The following is a 24321-nucleotide window of genomic DNA, read 5'->3' as shown; positions in this document are numbered from 1 at the left end:
ACCACCTGCATCCATTCATGTCCCTTGTGCATTCCGAAGGACTTGGGCAATTCCAGCAGGACAATGCGACACTGCAGAAGTCCAGAATTGCTACAGAGCAGCTCTAGGAACAGTTTTCTAAGTTTAAACACTTTCGCTGGCCACCAAACTCCCCAAACATGAACATTATAGAGAATACCTGCGATGCCTTGCAACGTTCTGTTCAGAAGAGATCGCCACCCCCTCGTAATCTTACGGATTTATGGACAACCCTACAGGATTCATGGTGTCAGTTCCTTCGAGCACTGCTTCAGACATTAGTCGAGTCCATGCCACGTCTTGTTGTGGCACTTTATCGTGCTCGCAGGGGCCCTGCACGATATTAGGCAGGTGTACCAGTTTCTCTGGCGCTTCAGTGTATATCGATATTTTTGTTAAAATGTATCGATATATCGATATTTTATTAACAGGCCTAATTACAACACAGGCGCTATTCGCTGCAGTATGAGATTCTCATGTGATTTCAATCACAAACTTTCTCTTCAGAGCGTCACTATATTTTGTTGTCGCCCACGTACACAGGGAGAAATGGTCATCATGATAAAACAAGAGATATGAGACTTCCTGGCAGATTAAAACTGTGTGCCCGACCGAGACTCGAACTCGGGACCTTTGCCTTTCGCGGGCAAGTGCTCTACCAACTGAGCTACCGAAGCACGACTCACGGCCGGTACTCACAGCCTTACTTCTGCCAGTAGAGCACTTGTCCGTGAAAGGCAAAGGTCCCGAGTTCGAGTCTCGGTCGGGCACACAGTTTTAATCTGCCAGGAAGTTTCATATCAGCGCACACTCCGCTGCAGAGTGAAACTCATTCTGGAAGAGATATGAGGTTTAAACGTTCGTTTTCCGCGTGCGCTATTCGAGAATGTAACGGTAGAAATGTAACTTGAAGGTGGTTCGATGAACCCTCTGCCAGGCAATTACAAATAGCAGAGTAATCAGGTACATATAGACGTAGATGTAGATTTCATCCTTCCGAATGGAACCAGTGCATGCATCCTGACAAGAGGAGGTGCAATGTCATACTGATAAGTGAGCTCACACTGCAGAGTTCTCTGTAAATTAGAATCTGGAGACCTAAAATTTCATTTCTTTCTTTTCCTGCTCCTCTAGGTGCTTTACTTTTCTTTGTAATGCTGTATACATCGCATGCATATTAATTCCTCTAGGACACCTTTCTCTGATGTGAATAAATGCAACCTCTCGCTTGCCGCCCACTCTCTCCCCCTACTCCAAAGAATGAAAGACGCGAGGCGCTCTCAGCGAGGCCGCCAGTAGGCCTCTGAGCCCGTCGTTGGGGTGTGATCCCCGGGTGGCATAAAGCGCCGCAGTACAGTCGGTGGCTGGTGCACGGCTTTGTTGGTCGCCAGCTGGCTCGGCTCCCCGCAGCCAACTGATCCGGCTGCCCTGCCTGCCGCGGTAATTGGACACACCCTGTAACGACGTCGCGGCGGTGCTCGCGCTCGTTACGGCCCGCCGGCCGCATCACCTCGCCACCACCTCGCCACTCCGGCGCCGCCTCGAGGGCGACCACAGTCTCTCCCACCGACCACGGCGCCCTTCTGCTTTGCGAGCTACTGGGGCCCGCAACAGTGTGAGGGGAGCCTATTCTGCCATCCTGATCCATTCGTTCTATAACACTATCACACTTCTTCGAAACATGAGCGAACCAAAAATATTTCACGTTTACTAGTATTCATGACTATTCTAGAAAAGGTAGTACACAGTTGGCTTCATAACCATTTGACAACGAAAGATATACTGTACAGCTATAACATTATGACCACCTGACTAATAGCCGGTATGTCCATCTTTGGTACGGATAACAGCAGCGACGAGTCGTGACATGGAAGCAGTGAGGCCTTGGTAGTGGCTGGAGAAGACTGGCACCACATCTGCACGCACGAGTCTCCTACTTCCCGTAAATTCCGGGTAGGTGGGCGATGAGCGCTGGCGCTGTATACAGTCACATCCCACATCTGTTCGATGTGGTTCAGATCTGGAGAGATGGGGGGCCAACACATCAACTGGAACTCACCACTCTGTGCCTCGAACCACTCCAACACATTCCTGGGCTTGTAAAACGGCGCATTATCTTGTTGAAAAATCCCACCGCCGTAGGGATACACGTGCGTCACGAAAGAGTGTACAAGGTCTGCAACCAGTGTGTGTGACACTTCTTGGCCATCATGGTGCCTTGCACGAGCTCCGCAGGACCTATGGATGCCGACGTGAATTTTCCACAGCGAATAATGTAGCCGCCGCCAGCTTGTGTCCGTCCCGCAGTATAGGTGTCCAGGAGCTATGCCCCTGGAAGGCGACGAATTCGCACCCTCCCATCGGCATCACGAAAAAGGTATCGGGATTCATAAGGCCATGCAAAGCTCTGATTCTGCACCAACGTCCAGTGCTGATAGTCACGTGCACATTTCAGTCGTAGTTGCCGACTTCGTTATGTTAAAAAAATTGTTCAAATGGCTCTGAGCACTATGGGACTTAACATCTATGGTCATCAGTCCCCTAGAACTTAGAACTACTTAAACTTAACTAACCTAAGGAGAGCACACAACACCCAGTCATCACGAGGCAGAAAAAATCCCTGGCCCCGCCTGGAATCGAACCCGGGCGTGGGAAGCGTTCGTTGTGTTAACATCTGCACATCCACGGCTCGTCGGTTGCGGAGGCCCATAGTTAAGAGTTTTCGGTGTACTGTGTGTTCTGACACACTTGTACTCTGCCCAGTATTAATGTCTCATGGTGGTTCCGCAACAGTTCGCTGCCTGTCCTGTTTTACTAGACCGCCCAGCCTACGACGTCTGACATGTGTTATGAGGGTCGATATGTGTAATGAGGGGTGGACGCCCTGCCACACGATGCCTGGACGTGGTTTCCCCATGGTTTCGCACAGCTGAACACCCGACAAGTCGTGAAGTCACCGAAATGCTCCTGTCAGCCTCCGGCTCATCACAATCTGCTCTCGGTCAAGCTGAGATAGACCTCTCGCTCATATTGATTTCGCGCCTCTCAGATTTTACACATGGACGACACACTCACTGATACCACATGAATCGTGGGTGTGGTTGACTACCAGTCACACGGGTTTTCATCGATAGTAGATCGGTGATCACAATGTTCTGGCTTATCACTGTATATTGCCACACTAACAATTCGGATTTGTAAAGTGTTCTAATGTTAAGAAGACTGCTTACACCAACAGACAAAATGAAGCTATTGCATTAGGTTATAAATTATAAGATACTGGTATATTTTGTGGCCTGTCAAAAACCATGGTAAATCACAACATACCCTTAAATAAATTAAAATATTTGCGGAGTATCATAAAATGTTACAAAATGTTTAGAGACCTTCTTCTCTGTCAGGAAACAAAGAGTGTCATTAAGGAAGAGGCACGTATTAAGTTATCAGTCAACATCCAAATCGGAACTAATCATGTCCCGTGTCCCACAGTGTTCCATCATAGGGTCCTTACTTTTTCTTGTGTATATCAACGACCATCCATCTGTAACGCTACCATGTGCCGTGCTTGTTTCACTTGGTGATTAAACAGACACTATACTAAATGACGAATGACGTTTAGTCTCAGAAGGATCAGTTAATGATTTTTTCATGGACGTTAATGAATCCCACCTCGCCAGTTCTTTTTCAACAGACTTTGAAAAAAAAAACACTAGATGCAGTTTGGAGCTTGTAACAGGTTTCCCGGTAGTATATGCCTAAAACATAACAACAAAGACATATAAGGAGTTCAAGGTGTTATATTTTTGGAATTATTAATTCATAATAAATACAACTGGAATGCCCCGAGAAATCTCTATTTGCAATATGAATGTTGTCAGACATAGGACACAGAAAAACTAGCTCACTATGTTTACTTTTATTCCACAATCTGGTACTGAACTATTTATTGGGGCAACTTATGAAGCTAAGCTAAAGTTCTCCTGGCCCCAAAAGGTCTAATCATATTTATTTGTGGCGTGAAATCTAGAGCATCCTGCAGAGTCCTTGGGGTACTAACTACTTCTCACCAATATCTTTACTCCGTAATGAAATTTATCATTAAAAACGTATCTCTTGTTTAATAATACAGCTCAGTTAATGTAATCACAATAAAATTGACAAAAATTTATAGTCACTTACTTCTATCCAGAAAGGTGTCCTTGTTCAGGAAAACATATTTTCAATGTCTTGCTAGCAGACATGGATACTCTAACTGCTAATGAAATTCAGTTTAAGAGAAGTGTAATTCTTAGTAGAACCAACTGACATTTATATGTTACTAGCAATTTGAAGTAATTCTAGTTTTAATACCACCTAACGTCTGTAGAAATTCAGTGCAGTAATGCGTTCTTTGTCAGTAAGAACTGCAAAATAGATTTTCAGGTTGGCAGTGCGAGGCTACAATATCCTAAAAATTATAATATGTACCTCAGTGTGTTGAACATCTACATGTATTGTGACAACCTTTTTTCTCATGAGGACCATTTCGCTTGAGATCCGAAGACACATTTTTCTTCTTAAAAAATTATTGTGCATTCCTGTTTTTCTGACGTCTCCTACATCCAGGATGATATCCTCTCTATGGATCTATTGGAATGAAAAGTAAATTTAATCTAACATAATCTAATCCTTTAGTATTACCTCATCTAATCTCGCTCTGTTTGTGGACGAGACTCAGAGGATGGCAGCGGTGCCCATATTAATGTCTTCTTCCCCTACAACCAGAAGGAATTCGGTATAGGTCCACCTTCTGCTGCACTGCACGAAAAGTAAGCTTACGGAAGGTCGCCCAGGTTTGTTCACTACACTGATGTGTAGCTATGAAGCAAAATTCAGTGTATGTGTAAGGTCTCCGATAGCCATAAATTTTCAAATCAAGATGTAGTGTGACGTTTCCATCAAAAATCTCACGTCCCCTTCCTATCACTTTTTAGCCAAAGTTTTGATTCGAAGTTACACCACAGGACCAAATTACCTTCACCATAGGCAAGTCTCGTACAGGACGACCTGTTGATGTCAGTGTAGTGGTCTGCAGCTGGACTGGTGTAGCGGATGTTTTGCCTGCCTCCGAACAGCTAACGACCTGAGTATAATCGTATTGTACAGGATGGGCGTATGGGCAGGCGGTGGGCGTTATGGAATGATTAGGATTATTTTTAGAGAAAGGCCATTTATTGGCTAAAGCATGTTGAAAGGGGCTACATAGGCCTAGGGAGGTGAGGGTGAGACAGAGCTTAGACTTTGGCGAGACATTGTTCGCGAAGCTACCGAAAGTTGTTGTCTGCCAAAACTAACTCCACAGTGCCGCAGCACCGGGACACGCGGGAGATGTTCAATGCTACAGGTCGCGCACCCGACTCGCGGGTGAGCAAGAATACAAGAGAGCGGGCTCGGCGACGGGCGGCCGGGTATTTTCGACGCACCACGCGGCTTCCGCAGCCCTGACTGGTCAAGACCGAGCAAACCGTGCGGGCGGCATGGAACTTTCCAGAGCGTTGTCTGCTAAGCGACGCCTGGGGCGGCGTTACCTCGTAAGCAGATGAGAGAGGCGCGTGGCCAAGGTTCCCTTCCTCGGTGCCGTGGCTTGGCCGTAACGGAAACATGAAGTTACCGTTTGAAAGCTCATACAATAAAGTAAAATCCCTTATTCTCTGGCTCATTCTTTACAATATGTAAAGACGTTCACAATTTAGCTTCTCAAAACTTGGGCAAAGTTGCACTGTTCATAATAAACGCCACAGTAAAGGAGAAATTCGTAATGTATACATTTAGTGATAGTGACATGATTATAATCATATTTTAAACAGTTCACAATTAGGATACCCAAAATTCGAGCAAAGCCTCAATGCAAATAAAAAATTGCCAAAGTGGCATATATGGTAAATTAATAATACACATAGTTTAGTGGTAATAAATGGATATCGTTATTGTAAGCCCGATCATCCACGACAGATAAATGCCACAGTAAAGGAGAAATTCGTAATGTATACATTTAGCGATAGTGACATGATTATAATCATATTTTAAACAGTTCACAATTTAGATACCCAAAATTCGAGCAAAGCCTCAATGCAAATAAAAAGTTGCCACAGTGGCATATATGGTAAATTAATAATACACATAGTTTAGTGGGAATAAATGGATATCGTTATTGTAAGCCCGATGATCCACGACAGATTACGAACATGCACTAAGTTCAGTTCAATGTTATAGCTATATTAATGTTAATGCATCGAAGCGGTGGCCTCCGGAGATATGCAGTGTAGCCGAAATGGGATCCCAACAGATAGAGAAAGTGTTCATTCAATTGTTCAACTTTATACCGTTGGGTCTGTAATATAGATGCGAGTAATCCCAGGCGAAAAAATATTTAAGTAATTTTGGTGATGTAATGGTGCCGACTCCATTGTATCTAGTAATTGTTCATCCTAACTGGATTTCCTTCAGCTATAGATGCAAGGCTGAAAAAAAGAGTGTGATGTGGCATCCAATAAAGAGGGACATTTAATTAATCTTTCTCTGCTTGATCGAGTGTAGACGAGCAGCTATTTACCGTATAGTACCTAACTTTATGGGAGTGACGTTCAGACTGTGTTGCAGGATTTACGTTGTTAGTAGTGTTAGTGTTATGACTGTCCCTTAGACGCCGGTAGTGGCACGGCAACACAGGGTTTAAACACAAGCGTCAAGTGTGCTCTACAGCTGTAGACAGTCAACATGGGTACGGAAAAGGTGAGCAGGGCTTTACTCATAGAGCTGTTTTATCAACGCATTAAAGGAATACGGAGAGGTCGTCTTTCCTCGCCGGGGTTGAAGAACGTTATTCGGAAATTTGAATTATCTATCCACTAGGGTTTTGCTCCTGGAAGTGGCCGACGACCAGTTGCACCACATATTGTTCAAGACGTTACTGTTGCCATGGTTGAGGGTACTGTACACGATGTGCGATCTCCAGGCAATGCACGAGCTGTGTCATGAGAGCTGAACATTCCGTGGTCCCCCAATATGAAAGTGCTGCGAACAAATACGGAACGGTAGCTCTAGTGCTGTCCCAGGCTGTCGTGGATGCAGATGGCCTTCACACTGAACAACGTTTGTACCCCGGTACGTAAACATGTCACGCAGTTAACTAATTTTGACCTATCATGTGGAAATTAAAATATGTTTCATGCAGTCGTTTATTCTTTATTTCTCTTCGGCGTGTTCTTACAAAAGCTTCCACAAAGTTTCGTTGTCCTACGATCATTCGTTTCTCATAGCTGAATGGTCAGCGTGACAGACTGTCAATCCTAAGGGCCCGGGTTCGATTCCCGGCTGGGTCGGAGATTTTCTCCGCACAGGGACTGGGTGTTGTGTTGTCCTAATCATCATCATTTCATCCCCATCGACGCGCAGGTCGCCGAAGTGGCGCCAGATCGAAAGACCTGCACCAGGCGAACGGTCTACCCGACGGGAGGCCCTAGCCACACGACATTTCCATTTCCATAGGGCCCTCTCAAGTAGTGAAAGTTTTGTTACTCAATGTGTTTGTCAGTAGCGTTACTGTACCTTGTGGAGTACCTCAGAAGCGTCTCCGGTAGCGAGAAGTCACCAAATGAAAAATTACCATTTCGAAGAGGTTACTGACTGTAGCTTACGTACGAAACTTTCTTTTACTTTTCCTTTTTCATTTTGTCTCATTTTATCTCTTCTTTATTTGTAATACAATTTAAAGAAGTGCCCTCGGAGTATTTGGAGGCGGCATGTCTGAATACAATCTCAATTTAGAGAAACGAAGGATAGTCTTTCACAGACTATCACATTGCTTCGGAACCACTGTATGGGAATATAAGTTTACCCAGTAATATGAATTACAAAAGTGATGGAAATGTTAATATCGTCCAATACAGCTCTCGAAGCAAATTGTATCTTTTGACGATTAAATACAGTTCTCGTAAATAATGATTTGATAGCACTTTACAAAACCTTTCGGACGCTGACGTTTGAACAGCGGTTAAGGAAAGAGTGAAAAATTGTGTGGGGCTGTGACAAAGTTAAAGATAACACATTTTTGAATAGCTAAGCAAGTATTATTTTAAGTAAACATACTTATCGTAATTGAGGCAATAGGAACAAAAAAGAATTATGATGAAAGATGACAAATGCCCGTTATCGTCATACAGTGCTTGTGAAATTCCTCTTCCTTTGTCACAAATACTTTTCAAATAAATTGCTTTTTGATATGATTTGTTGAGTGTCTATGCCCGATTTCTCTTCACCTTTAGTCATTTACTGGTTTACATTTCTTTTCTTTTGACAGCTGTGGAAGACAAAGTTGTTAACGTGTATCTTTGCACCCAACCAGGAAGAATTTCAGTCGCTGACTGCAATGAAGGTGAACACCTTAGCGTCTGTACAGACTTTCGTGTTCAGTACAATAAAATAACAGTTTATTGGACGTTAGTAACAGTATGGCATCTTCCTATATGTGATTTTGAAGTTGACATACTTTTTTTCTAATTTGCATACCAGATGGAGACCTGTTGCTGGAAACTGATGGTGTCAGTTACTAAACATATTACTTTTGAGATTAAGGGCCATTCTCACACAATTTTGTCTTCAAGTAGCTTCTTTTCCTACCTATTTTGAGTTCTGTAATGGATATGTGATATGTCATTGCATGTTTATCCGGATAATGTTCTCCAGCATCCTCTGATGTGGCGATATTACTACACCACCTTACAAGTGTTTCATAGTGCATAAGGAAGAGGCTTACTGTGAAAAGAGGCGAAACGTTCCTACAAGAGTAACTCAACATTTAGTACCACCTCCTTCATATATAAAACTTACTGATTACTTCGGTAAAAAGCGAGAAAGTCAAGCGTGAAAGAGAAGACAATGAAACTCTTAGTGCTACAGGACTTAACCCTTGCCTTATGCCATAAGCTGAAGAGACGTTCCTGAACACCAGTATCTGAACTAGTCTTGTTTTCTGTTTGTTACTTACACTGGATACAACACAACTTCACCTGGAGTGATGTCGGGAAATCATGAGAAAAATTAAGTTCCAACGGGTATCTATACCTCGATCATCCATATTCGAGTCCAGCTTCTTGAATCGTGCGACACCCTTTCTGTATTATCTTTCTGTAGGTCGTCAGTCTTCGGGCAAGTATGGTAAAGTACCACTACAACTTACTCTCTTTGGCCCGCCTCATTCTCTCACTGGAACTCTCGCCCCCTATGAATTTAATTACTCTCACCTACAGTTTCTTCCCTGTGTCCTAATACGCACCTCATTATAATGTCACTTATTCTAATCTGTGTTTGCGACATATTCTTTTCTTTGTCAAAAAAGAAAATGGTTCAAATGGCTCTGAGCACTATGGGAATTAACTTCTGAGGTCATCAGTCCTCTAGAACTTAGAACTAATTAAACCTAACTAACCTAAGGACATCACACACACCCATGCCCGAGGCAGGATTCGAGCCTGCGACCGTAGCGGTCGCGCTGTTCCAGACCGTAGCGCCTAGAACCGCTCGGCCTCATCGGCCGGCTTTTCTTTCTCGATTGTACAGAGAACATCCTTATTTATCTTACCAGTCCACCAAATTTGACAATCCTTATTTAAAAACATGTCTCAAATGTTTCTATTGTCTTCCTTTGCAATTTTCTTATGACCTATTGATCACTTCCATACAATGTTGTGTTCAAAAGGATCAGAAATTCCATTTTAACAGATGATTATTAGGTCGCTTTCTTGTCTTTCTGTCTTTTTGGTACAAAGTTTCCAAACGATTTTAAATTAACTTCCCAAAGAACTAGACGCTTGAAATTTTTAACCTGGTTTAGAGATGGACGACAATGCAATATTAACTACCTTTCCTATCTGTCTGATCCACCTATCGCCCATAGGGGTGGGGATGGGACAGAAAGGGTTGCTAATGCCTGATATCTCAGCTGTCCTCCAGGACTGGCATGTTGTGTGTGTAGTATCAGAATGCATTCCAGGCTGGAAGCATGGGACTCGATGACGGCCGCTAGATGGCACTGCTACATCTGTGAACGCTAGTATCGCTCTGCAGGGTTAGCCACATGGTACTACAAAACTATGCCTACCTTTACAGCAAATTAGTGCTCGCAGCCACACTATAAAGCTAGCCTCGCCACAACTCTGGACTAAGTTATGAATGTACTACAGTCTCATATCATTCTCATAACACACTTGGTTTGGTCTCAGAGTTCACTGCATTACTCATATGAACTTTGTTAGTCTGCCATGACATCTGTACTGTCCATTTTCCTCTCATTGCTGTCCTGTTTCTCGCACTCGGCTAACCACTGTCTTTTCCCTTGGCCAGTTGGTCAGTCTCTGCTGGTTCTTTGAGTCGTTCATGATCTTTGTCAGTTTCTGGTCACAATAGTTTTCAACAAGTAAAAAACCTTATAAAATTATACAAAATTAAATTTGCTTCCTTTATGCTAGTATTTAGGAAATTCACAACTGGAATAGTTGATATATTTTTAGTAGGTATACATATATCAATGTTCTAATTCAGGTATTATCAGGGGAAAAGAATTTGAAACATACCTGAAATTTAACATATGTCTCTCCATAATCTTTAAAACCCTTTGAGAAAAATTGAACACAAAAGAGAAAAAGAAAGAAAGAAAAATCAATTTTTATTATAACACATTTTCAAATTAGACCGAAGGCATAAAATAATTTCTCCTAGGCTCAACTAGATTCCTGACTCCATACCGTTCGTTCTCAAAATTTGTAATCATGAATTTTAGTAGCTTTGAAAATATTTCTAAGATTTAAAAGAAAAAGAGTGGGGTGCAAGCAACACACATCAGATTCATGAATAGTTCATATCATAACTGTTACCTATTGCAAACGCCTCATATTCCTTGTTATAAATATTGTACAAGTTTTCATACCTATTAAAAACGCAGAACCATAAATTTTTAGAATTATCTGTACGCATTTGACAATCAGTATGGGCCTATGAGAAATTATTTTATAATTTTTAGTCAGATTTAAAAACTTGTTATATGAAATACATATTTTTATGTAAATAAAGATACAAATTATGGCACACTTTTGATACTGGTACACTTATTTTGGACAGGAAAGCCTTGGCTGGCTGCACTAATCACTTTCTTTGTCCTTCTTGCTTTGTCCATCATGTGTTAATGTGCTTCAAAGTAGTAAAAATACTTTCCTCTCTATATTTCGTGATCCTAAATTTCATGTTAATGTCATTTGTGTTCCTAATCGCTATTTAGTCTTTTTCCAATTTACTCCCTGTCTATAGCATGTGCTCATCAGGTAGCTAAATCCATTTGCTTTCACTGACGACAGCTACGTCATTGGCGAATGTTATCATTGATATTTTTCCACTCTGACTTTTAACTGCGATCCTGAACCTGTCTTTTATTTCCGCTAATGCTTCTTTGGTATACAGATTGAACAATAGGGGAAAAACTGCTCACCCGTGTCTCACACCCCTTGTAATCCGAGTACTTTGGTCTTTGTTTTGCATTCTTATTCCTCTTGGCTCTTTTAACTTTCTATCTGTTTTTTTAAGTTGTCGAATCTGTGATTTTTCTTAACCCTTGCTGAATTATAAAATGCAACGTGAGAGCTGCAATCGCCATGTAACATATCTTCATTTTCTGTTTCATTATATTGAAATTTATTTTTTCCACCTACTTGTATGCATGAAATGTTAAGCTTCTTCTATAGTGTACTCCATGCTTTGTAAGGCTGTTTTTTCTCTTAAGTCTGAGAGAGGACAAGTTACTCCTCCACCTATTTTTTGTATACAGAAAATTATTAAAGATTTAATTACAACCTGACACACCTTGAACGAGACTCTAGAAAGTTAATGGCCTGAGCAGACATTGATGGAGCCTTGTGGATTGCAAAAAGCATAAGATATTTTTATAGTTCTTAGGTCGTAGAAATGCATGTTGGAATTGAAAGCAATTGGCGGCGAGCCCATCCCTCAGTAAATCTTGCCTGACAGATCCACAGCTGTACAGGGCAGCCCCTTGTCAAGACAGGTCTCCAACAGAACAATGCTGCAGTACCTGCAATGGCACCAGTGGAAACCTGTTCTGGGGTCAATGGTCTGAAGGAAAGCATCTGTCTACACAGTGGAGTTGTAAACTGGACACTGTGTGCAGAGCCACGTGTAATAAAAATTCACAAGTTTTCGTGGTCACTGATGCTGAAAATAGGCCTGTGAACCAGTTCCATCAGCTGCCTCGGTTGTACAAGAAACTTCAGCATCTGAGAAATGTTTACAGGTAGAATCTCTATTACATCTCATAGCCAGGACTATCAAGCTCCAAGGCACAGGCGATTTAGACAGAGATCTTTAAGATTGTATATGTTTGCTTGTTGTTGTGGAAAGAGACATGACCTCAGAGAAAATCATCTTCCCCCTATCCAAAAACTGAAAAAAAGCTAGTTTCTTTGTTTTCCAGAGATACAGGTGTCTGAAATCTTGCCCTGGTTCTACATGATTTTGTGCTGTCGTGTGGGAGGAGAGATTTAGCTCCTCTAGAGCCCTGTGATTGGATCAAGATGGGGTGAGGGTGGTGTCGTTTGTGCACGTAGCAGGAAAGCGAATCTTTTTCTGGAGAGGTGCGAAGCACTCGAGTGCGGGACTTTGGTCTGGAAGCAGTTCTGGTCGAAGCTCTGGCTTGTGAGGTTGGTACTTGGGACCTGTCCTAAGACCAACTTCACCTGCGAGTAGTTAAGAGTTTCGAACCTGTGGTGAAGTTCTTACTGTACCGACATTGTGACTTCAAACGTCTCGGAGTACTGGTTTGATAAGGGCACAGTTATTCGTTTTTGGTTTACCAGTCTTGACGAGTGGTATCTTTGTGCATTCTGTCATGTAAGTGAGCCAGATTTGTCCTTGGTACGACCAGCGAACAGATGTTGGGTTGGGTTGATTTGGCGGAGGAGACCAAAATGTGAGGTCATCGGTCTCATCAGATTAGGGAAGGATGGGGAAGGAGGTCGGTCATGCCGTTTCAAAGGAACCATCCCAGAATTTTCCAGAAGCGATTTAGGGAAATCACGGAAGACCTAAATCAGGAAGGCCGGACGCGGGAGTGAACCGTCGTTCTTCCGAATGCGGATCCACTGTGCTAATTACTGTGTCACCTCGCTCGGTGACAACGGGAGTGTCCCACAATGAAATGTGTAAGTAGGCTGTTTATGTTTTCTCTATGTAAGTAGGCTGTTTATGTTTTCTCTATGTAAGTAGGCTGTTTAGGTTTTTTTATTGGTAACGCCACCTCTGTATGAAAATCACTGGCTGTGCTGTGTGCAGTCTGTGGCTAGTTTGCATTGTTGTCTGCCATTGTAGTGTTGGGCAGCGGCAGCTGGATGTGAACAGCGCGTAGCGGTGCGCAGTTGGAGGTGAGCCGCCAGCAGTGGTGGATGTGGGGAGAGAGATGGCGGAGATTTGTAATTTGTCATGAACTGCTATATTTATATATGATGATATCAAGGTAAATACATTGTTTGTTCTCTATTAATATCTTTCATTTGCTAACTATCCCTATCAGTAGTTAGTGCCTTCCATAGTTTGAATCTTTTATTTAGCTGGCAGTAGTGGCGCTCGCTGTATTGCGGTAGCTTGAGCAGCGAAGATTTTGGTGAGGTAAGTGATTTGTGAAAGGTATAGTTTAATGTTAGTCAGGGCCATTCTTTTGTAGGGAATTTTGAAAGTCAGATTGCGTTGCGCTAACAAAATATTGTGTGTCAGTTTAAGCACAGTCATGTATAATTGTTCAAAGGGAACGTTTCAAATGTACCATGATTTCAGGGCTCTGGTCTGCCTGATCGCTAGACTGTGAGATTTTTTCATTTCTTTTGTGGCCGTGATCGATTCACAGGTGTCACCTCCAAGTCTCACTTCTGCAGCACACATCTCACCAGCTGCAAGTTGCATTGCCGCACGAAGCAAACAGGGTAACGTACTGCGGCTCTGGCACTGTCAGGGTGTACAGATCTCAACCGCCACTTGCTCTCAGCTGCACCTATGTAGAGAAACTAAAGTATTTGATAAATCAAAGTCTGCTCAGCGTCACATCAATTCAGATTGCGTTATCCACATTTTTAGGGCCAGAGTACTTGACTCTCTTCTGCCACCCAGGAGCCTTGTCCATTGTAGTGTCAAACCACCTTTTAGTTGTTTACAGTATTCAAACAATAACTTGTTTAGCATAATTTATGTCTTTTTTTTTAAAAAAAATGTTGTTAGAACACTAAACCTATGCCAACACAATCAATCACTTAAACAGTCCCCACTAGGGCTCCCTTTCAGTTTCACTCTATTTTTTGAGGTATTTGCAGTCTGCTAATGCCCTTGAAATGCCGGAATATCACTTCTGCCGTCTTCTTAAAGTTTCTGTGGACAATTATTCAAGAAAATAATAATTTTATAAGCTATAATGAAAAACCGTGGTGTGCCATGTAAATCAGATTATATAACAAATTTCGTCTTTTAAGTCACAGTACTAGACAAGTAAATATTACAAGGGACAACAACGTTTCAAGATGCGAATCTGAGAATTGGTTTTTTCATCGTAAATGATTTTAGGCCCAGAAAGCAATGATAGTCAGTAGTAAATTTAATTCATGGCATGGCACAAGTGCTTGAATAGTGTGTGTGTATCGTACTTTGATTACTACAAAGATACCTAGGATTTTAACGGTAACAAATGACCATTTTGTGCATGTGATCCATCCGAAGATTCGCAACGTGTTTTTACTATTTTTACAACAGGCGCACAATCACCATTATTGAAACTTTTGCTAAATGAAATAAATCTGTATTTATCAGGACATATAGCTCTTTCGAATGAACGTACTTCTAGTTTTCAAGGGAAACAATTAGAAGTTTTTCTTTAACATTCCCGATATTTTACGAATATTCTCGAATGTTTTTCTGTATTGTAGAATATACTCCAACGTTCTAGAATACTACTTGGACATGGCACACATTGTATTGATTACACTCCAGCAAGACTGTCGTCACCGATGAGCTATGCAACATCGTAAAAATAGAGGAACAACTGCTCGAAACGTCTATCCGCTTACAGAAAGAAATTGCGTAAACACCGAACAAGTGCAAGAAGAGATGAAGTAGTTCCACAACCAATTAATGAATGTAGGAATTGGTATCTGGCGAATAAAATGTATTTAAATTTATTGATATGCTGATGAACTAAGAGGAAAGCGTAAAGTTCACAACAGCATTTCTAAATTTATTGAATGTTTCTAAAATATCTTCGCAGAAAAACTTGTACAAAACGTCATCGAAATGGAAATCTTAACCGGAAAGAACAAGTATTCATACCACGCATTCCACTGATGTCACTTAATTACCCAGCAAATTTTAAAATCATAGTATTTTTCAAATATTAGCATACAGTATGAGCATGAAAAAAGAACAAAGGAAAACCTTCCAATATTGCAGAGTGAATCGGAAAGATTCCTGTTTATCACAAGGCAAGTTGCATATGCGTCCCTGCGCTCGAAAACTAACACCAAATGTAATGTATAGGAATATGCGCCGAATAAGGTAGATGCTACACGGATCAGATGCTTTATGGCACCGTTTTCTTCCAGCTCAGAGAACAAATGGAAAATAAGCAAAATGAGTCTTTTTCATCTAGTCATTTTGAAACAGTGTTTATAGATTTACATAGCAAAACTTCAGGTACAAGTTCCACACGAGTAATTTGCTCGTCACATCTCATAATTTCTTGGTACTTTTAAATATACGTAAACTCCTAAATGGTTCTTAAGTGTCCCATATGTGATATCTACTGTGCTGCATTTACAAACCTTACTAACTCGAACAGTCACACCGAACAGCCCATGGAACAGTGGTTGTGGAGGCTGGAAGAAAGAAAGACTTGATTGAGTTATATCACGCAAATAATAAGACACAGGGCAATTTTCGCACGAAAATATGAAACTTTCACCGTGGTGGTCTACACACAGACACACACACACACACACACACACACACACACACACACACACAGAGAGAGAGAGAGAGAGAGAGAGAGAGAGAGAGAGAGAGAATGAGAGAGAGAGACAAATAGCTATGTATATGCGTCATTAGTACTTTTGAAATCACACACGAAACTAGTAGTACACAACAACATAAGCAGTGACATGTCACTCGTAGTGTCTAAAAAAAGGAGGAAATAGTAAGATCGTTAAAAACCATGATCCAATCTCAAACCAAATAGGACAGTTCAGCGCATACCGGCTCGTTTGTCGGCTGAATGATCGTTGCATGCAGTTACTGCTATTCCTGTCTTGGTCGACGTTGGGTCACGTTTCTACTTTAGGGCAGAACTGTGCGGAGGTTAAAGTAGTAGTGGGCTGGCAGACAGAGAACAATCATCAACAACGTGGACCAGCGTTGGAAGACTGTCTTAGAAAAGCTATATCATATATGAGAAGCCAGTGGCAGAAGATCGGAAAGACTTCACTTGAGGAAGACCTCCGCTGCGTAATCAGCTCGGTGGACGACGGCAGCTGCTTAAAGACTATACGTACGTATTCAACCATCCTTACGTGTTGCTTTCAGATACTCATTTGTGAAGTTATTAGAACACCATTGTTATACACTGCCTGACAAAAATTTAAGCATACAGTTGGGAAGGAAGAAGAAAATTGAAACTTCAAGGGTACGTGATTTTATCGCCATGGTTACGAATTCAAATTTACAAGGAACTTGGCGGCATGAGCCCACTTATAAATATGACGTTGCAACATCTCTTCCCTGGATGCATGTACTGATTCCATTCGCAAAGGTGTCAAAGCCTTCCCGTCCTCGCCTGGCCCATAACTGTTATAATTGGTCGTTAATATCCTGCATAGTGGTACAGGAGGGAAACTGAAGTCCGGGATAATCTCACATATTTTCTATGCAACATCACAGAACGAGCATTGTCCTGCTGATAAATGACATCGCAGTACTGTTGCGTGAGAGGGATAAATGAGGACACGGAACGTTCCTGACATACTGGTAGTGCAATGACAGATCCCTCAGTCAACAGCTGCCGTAACCTAAGTCATACCAGCAGGATTACCACATTATGATGTCAAGAGTAACAGTGCTGTAACTTTCCGAAATATTGGAAGAATGTTACTTACCTGCAGGTCGCCACCATATTCGCTGACGATGGCCATCCAGGGTGCTGCAGAATGCTGAGACATCACTGAACACAACGCGATGGAATTCATCAGCAGTCCAGAATTCCTGATCACTGCGGCACTCCACATACAGCCTTTTGTGTTGTGTTAGTTATAGCCCTCGTTCGGCTGCTGCTAGTCTCCAGCCAGTTGTGTGGAATGACGTAGAATACTCGAGGAGTCCATCACTTGTTCTTGGATTGCCGGCGCTGACGTGAAGGTGTTACAATGTGTTTGGTGTACAGTACTGTGGTCCTCCCTTGTGGTGGTTAGATGTGATCGACCGGAACCTTGACAACGAGTGTAGCTGCGTTATCCAAGGTACGGCAGTTGCCTGCAACTGTTGCTGTTTCCGAAGGCACGGCTCCAGCCGCAGCCGCAACGTACAGTCAGAAACGGGCTGGAAATGCTATTGTCACTGATCAACACGAGGAAGAAAAAGGAAATAAATAATGATTCTGATTTGCTATAATATTTGAATAACAGGCACCTTTTAAAAGACGGCACAAAATTGTGACCTCATTTTAAATGTCAGTCACTTTTCGCATGTTTTGCAACTGCAGAAAATTATATGCAGAAAATGGTAACGTGTATACGCTTCAAGGAACTCACCAGTGCAGCCGAAAACTTCCTGCGACGTTAATTTTCTCTTGTTATCCAGTTGCAGATAATATCAGTCTGTACTGACTTACTCTTAAACATTTTTCCAGTTGTCTCTCCATCACGAAGTTCCGTATGCTTCTTTTTGTTTGACTCAGATAAAACAGTGGCGTGGGATGCCCTCATACCGGTACCCATGTTCAGTGGAGAAATGTTTCCATCATCTGCTTTTGCAGTTGCCTTTAGATATTGTGGATGCTTTCTCCCTTTCACTCTGTTCTCCTAAGCAACAAATTTACTTATTGGAATTCGTGTTGAACTGTATCCACGAAAGCCGAGTTTGGTTTCGCTGAGGCATTTGATTGTGTTCCAAGCTTCTTTCCCTTCTACTTTTCCGATATATGTCCCACATATATAGTGGAGCAACTCGTCGTGGCATGGATCCAACAAATCGTTGCAAATACCCTGTAGAAATACTGAGCCATGCGGCTTCTATAGCCGTCCATAATTGTCAAAGTGTTGCTGGTGCAGGATTTAATGGGCGAACGCTTATATCCCATAAATGTTCGACCGGATCTATGTCGGGTGATCTCGTTTGCTAAATCATTTGCTCGAAATGTAGACAATGTTTTTCACACAAGCCACGAACAATTGTGGCCCGGAGCTTGCTGCATTGTCATCCATAAAAATTCCGTCATTGCTTGGGATCACGACTTCCATGAATGAGTGCAAATGGCCCCCAAGTAGCTGTACATCCAGAGGGCTCAGTCTCTTTTTCTTCTGCTGCTGCTGACTAAAGTTGTCGTTGTTAGTCTATCTCATTCCGTGGATTTACTGGACCAACTGCTATCCCATATCTTGGGTGGTTGTCCGAGAGGTCGTTTCCCTAGGGATCGTCCGTGTTTACAAACTTTAGCTAGTCTTGAAGGGTCCCCTTTCACAACATCGAATTACTTTTTCTTGTATTCATCCATTGATTTATATTTTGTATACCACACTGTTCCCTTATCGACACATTTGTTCCTTTGTCCCACATGGCTACTCTTTGATTCTGCGTCATTTCCACTGCGTAAATTTTTCTTTTACCTTTTTCGTTTTTTCTCTAGTTTCTGGTGTATATGTCAATATAGGACGCACCATTGTTTTGCATATTTTTATTTTGCTCTCGGTTGTCTTAAATTTGTTTCTTCATACGGTACTTTGCAGGCATTCAGTTACCCTTACTGCTTTTTTCACTTGAATTTTCACTTCAATGTTAAGTCCATATACCTGGCGATGGCAGCCCTAGATATTTAAAGCTCATTACTTTTTCAATTGACACATCACCTACTTCTAAGCTACGTTGTACAGGTGCTTTTGATATTATCATACTCCGTTTCCTAGGTGAGATTGACATGTTATATTGATAAGCTGTTTTATTAAATTGGTGAAGTAACGTTTGTAAATTTTCCTGGTTGTTTGCTATTAATACAGTATCACCAGCATAGCACGTAATATTTGCTGTTTTATTTCTCATTTTACAACCCAGATTCTTTCGTACGTCATCAGTGATGTGGTCCATTTCTAAGTTGAACAAGTGTGGGCTAATGAGTCTCCGTATCTAATTACTTATATATCGATTTTCAATAAACCCATTGGCGTTACCTTGCCGATTAAGGTTTCAATTGTGCCCTACACACCAGAATGAGATTTTCACTCTGCAGCGGAGTGTGCGCTGATATGAAACTTCCTGGCAGATTAAAACTGTGTGCCCGACCGAGACTCGAACTCGGGACCTTTGCCTTTCGCGGGCAAGTGCTCTACCAACTGAGCTACCGAAGCACGACTCACGCCCGGTACTCACAGCTTTACTTCTGCCAGTACCTCGTCTCCTACCTTCCAAACTTTACAGAAGCTCTCCTGCGAACCTTGCAGAACTAGCACCCCTGAAAGAAAGGATATTGCGGAGACATGGCATAGCCACAGCCTGGGGGATGTTTCCAGAATGAGATTTTCACTCTGCAGCGGAGTGTGCGCTGATATGAAACTTCCTGGCAAATTATAAAGGCAAAGGTCCCTAGTACCTCTTTTACTGATCTACTTTCACTTTTAGGCAATTGCCGTCCACTGTCATAAGTGTTATGCAATTTAATAGCGGAAGCGCCCAAGGGCATACGATGTCGCAAGCTATTTCGCAACAATATCTAGGCTCTGGAGCCTAAAACGTTCCGTGTTCAATCCCCTGCATGTGCAAATAGCTTAATTTTCATGTAATTTAATCGAAATTTCGCAACAACGGTGCAGTTTAGCGAAGCTGCATAGCCCATAGGACTTAAGTTCGACCCCTGCGTATGTTAATTAAGCGTTGACTGGTGATGTCATCTGCTGCCAACAAAAAAACATACGTGAATATTTGGCTACTGCAAAACCTTTGCATATATTGTGAAGTGTACATAGGAACTACAAACAGAAGCATTAACGTAAGGTTTAAGGAACATGACAACAATTGTCGTCCAGAAAACTGGTATCAAGTGCCAATATAAGATCCCGAGATGGGAGCGAATTCACTTCTCGAAAGATTTTAACATTATTCGGTTATCATTGTGCAGAGGGCACACTGAAATTCAAAATGACAGATAAACTTTCGCAAAGAAGAAAGGGAATTGGAAAGAACATGTGTGATACTACACTAACAGTATAGCTAAGCGATACTCTTCTTTTTCTACCACTACTTTATGCTTAATTTATTGATCGTACTGGACGTAAGAGCTAGGAAGGAAAACTTTGTATTTCTTCAACTGCCTATTTAACGTTGAATTCGTGAGCGACTAAGATACAAGTAACTTGTTGCGTTATCCTCATGAAGTCTTCTATATAATGTGTTACGTCTCCAAAGTCTCAGAGAAATTTTGGTGAATTCATTCAAATATTTGAGAAAACTTCTCTCTATTTTAACTACTTCTACACTGTGTAAAATAATTAGAGCACAGCAAAATTTTTTTATATTCAGACTTGGTGTAAATTACATGATCATTTAAATCGTCTTTCAACTTTTCCAAGGGTAGGAAACCTGACAGATATAACCTATTGCACACCAAAGCCTGATGCTCTCACTTCGACAGTGTTATGGTTGTACACAGAGGTCAAATTCAACAGTCTTTCTCTTACTAGTTAGCGAAAGTAATGGGCACTGCAATCACTCGACTTCTTTGATTACGAGTCTGTTTATTAACTACAGATAGCTGTGACGAAATTCCCTAGGATTATAAGTTTGCTGCGTTATGCAAAATTATTTGACTGTCGACCTTCCGTACTCACACACAATAAGCAACAACATTTTATGCAACAGCAGTTTAGTGTCACTTGTCCACGCTAACAGCTCAGTCTGTTGTTGTTGTTGTTGTTGTGATCTTTAGTCCTGAGACTGGTTTGATGCAGCTCTCCATGCTATTCTATCCTGTGCAAGCTTCTTTGTCTCCCAGTACCTACTGCAACCTACATCCTTCTGAATCTGTTTAGTGTATTCATCTCTTGGTCTCCCTCTACGATTTTTACCCTCCACGCTGCCCTCCAATACTAAATTGGCGATCCCTTGATGCCTCAGAACATGTCATACCAACCGATCCCTTCTTCTAGTCAAGTTTTGCCTCAAATTTTTCTTCTCCCCAATTCTATTCAATACCTCCTCATGAGTTATGTGATCTAATCTTCACCATTCTTCTGTAGCACCACATTTCGAAAGCTTCTATTCTCTTCTTGTCTAAACTGTTTATCGTCCATGTTTCACTTCCATACATGGTCACACTCCATACAAATATTTTCAGAAACGATTTCCTGACAGTTAAATCTATACTCGATGTTAACAAATTTCTCTTCTTCAGAAACGCTTTCCTTTCCATTGCCAGTCTACATTTTATAACCTCTCTACTTCGACAATCATCAGTTATTTTGCTCCCCAAATACCAAAACTCCTTTCCTACTGTAAGTGTCTCATTTCCTAATCTAATTCCCTCATCATCACCCGACTGAATTCGACTAAATTCCATTATTCTCGTTTTGCTTTTGTTGATGTTCATCTTATATCCTTCTTTCAAGACACTGTCCATTCCACTCAACTGCTCTTCCAAGTCCTTTGCTGTCTCTGACAGAATTACAATGTCATCGGCGAACCTCGAAGTTAAGTATCTTAATTAAATAAAGCAAAAAATGCCAACTCTTGCCCACTACTTGCTCTGTAAAACATGTCGGCGCGACAATGCGTTCTGCAACGGTGTGATGACGTCATGACCCCACCATTGCGTAGATACGTATAAACTTTTCAGATTGCTGAGCATGTATTTCTCGGAATCTGGTATCTGATTTTATACTGTCTCCAGCTTTAGGAGACGACACCTGAGGAACAGAATCGTTTTTTGGACCAAGACCCAGTGCCCATAAAACAAGAATCATCATTTGAACAAATAACTGCAGTGAAAGCCTGCATTGTGTGATCAGTATTGATGCTATGACAGAGAGTGGTCGCGTAGACGAAGGAGTTGGTTGCGCATGTTATCAGCCGCTATTGGTGACTGGGCAAAGAAGCTCGGTGTGCACATTGAAACGGCTCGTCTGTCGCTCGCGCCTCAGTGGCGGCACATCGTTTGAAGCTGAGAGAGAGAGGGTGAGAGAGAGAGAGAGAGAGAGAGAGAGAGAGAGAGAGAGAGAGACCGCCTCCCCGCTGACGGAGCGGACAGCAGACACGGGGATGACTGCGCCCATCAGCAGCGGCGACAAAACACTGCGGAGGGCCCGCCGGTGACGAGGAAGCGTCCGCCCGCGGCCGCAGCGGTGGTGGTGGCGGCGGCCCACATCGATTTCCGAAGCGAGCTGCCAGGAAATGAACATCGCGCGCCGGAGGTCCATCGCCTCTACTTAGCGGGAGACACTCTGACCGTGTTATTCGGCGGCCGAGATCCTGCTCATCGAGACCAAGTAACGAAAAGCTGCGAGTCGGCAACGTTTTTCCCTTCGCGCTATCATGGCAATACCAGTCATTATCCTATTTCAAAGATTTTGATGTACCAACTTCAAAAACAACGATCCGTGGTCTAGGGGTAGCGTGTTTTACTAGTAATCAAAACATCATCGGCCTTGATTTCGAATTCAGCCACTACTCGGCCTTGTCAAAGAGGGCGGAAGAGTGGACAGAGGTTCTGGGATCTATCTTGCCCTTAAAATGGGAAACTCCCTCAAAAGGCAGAAGGATCCGCAGTTATCAACGGCATGAAGATGCAGAGGGCAATAAAAACCAATCGGTGAAACACACATAATGTATATCAACAAGACATGAGGCCTGTAATTGAAGAAGTGTCTCCATTAGTTGAAGATTCCGGAATAGTCCCCCATTCGGATTCCCGGGAGGAGACTCTAGTGTGGAGGTGACCACGACAAAACCATTTGAAAACCAACGATGATATAACATTCAGTGAGTAGGAGCATGGAATGTCAGACTGAAAGTAGTAAGAATGCTATAAAATCTAAAAAGGGAAATGACAAGACTCAATTAAGATGTAGTGGGGTCAATGAAATGCAATAGAAATGAGATACGGATTTCTGGTCAGACGATTATAGGGTAAAATCAACAGCTGAAAAAAGTGGTATAATGGGTGAAGGATATGTTATGAATAGGAAGATACAGCGTTACTGTGTACAATTCGATGATATGACTGTTCTCATCAGATTCGACGGTAAATCAACACCAACATCGATGATATACGTGCCGAAGTCACAAGCAGAGGATGAAGAGATCAAGAAAGCAGGGCGTATACGTGGATACTGAACGAATAATTCAGTATGCAAAGAAAGATGATAATATAACAACCATGAGGAACATGAACGTGGTTGATCGGTGAGGCGTAGGACAAGGGGCTATGGCTTGGCAGTACGAATGAGAGATGAGAAAGACTAATGGAATTCTGCAGTAAATTTCAGATGGTAATGACGAATACTCTGTTCAAGAATCTCAAAAGGAAGAGTTATATTTGGAAAAGGCATGGAGACGTGGGAAGATACCATGTGGATTAATTCATGGTCAGACAGAGATTTCGAAATCGAACATTCGATATTAAGAAGAACGAAGGAGCATATATAGACTCCGACAACAATTTAGTAATGATGAAGTCTAGGTATGGGTAGACTGAAGTTTAAGAGATTCAGTGTCGGGGACGTGGAACAATGAAGTACTGAGGAGGAAGAGACGCTTTCCAAGTTCGCTAACCATATTGATACTGCGACAAGTAATATCAGAGTACCGCTGCCCGGTTGGCCGTTCGGTCTGACGCACGGATTTGCGGGCGGGAAGGAGCGCCTGGTACCCGGCACGAATCCGTCCAGCGGATTTTTGTCGAGGTCCGGTGAACCGGCCAGTATGTGGATGGTTTTAGGCGGTTTTCCATCTGCCTCGGCGAATGCGGGCTGGTTC

The sequence above is a fragment of the Schistocerca americana genome, chromosome 3 (assembly GCF_021461395.2).
Source record: "Schistocerca americana isolate TAMUIC-IGC-003095 chromosome 3, iqSchAmer2.1, whole genome shotgun sequence".
Classification (NCBI taxonomy): Eukaryota; Metazoa; Arthropoda; class Insecta; order Orthoptera; family Acrididae; genus Schistocerca; species Schistocerca americana.
This window is presented reverse-complemented; position numbering follows the sequence as displayed.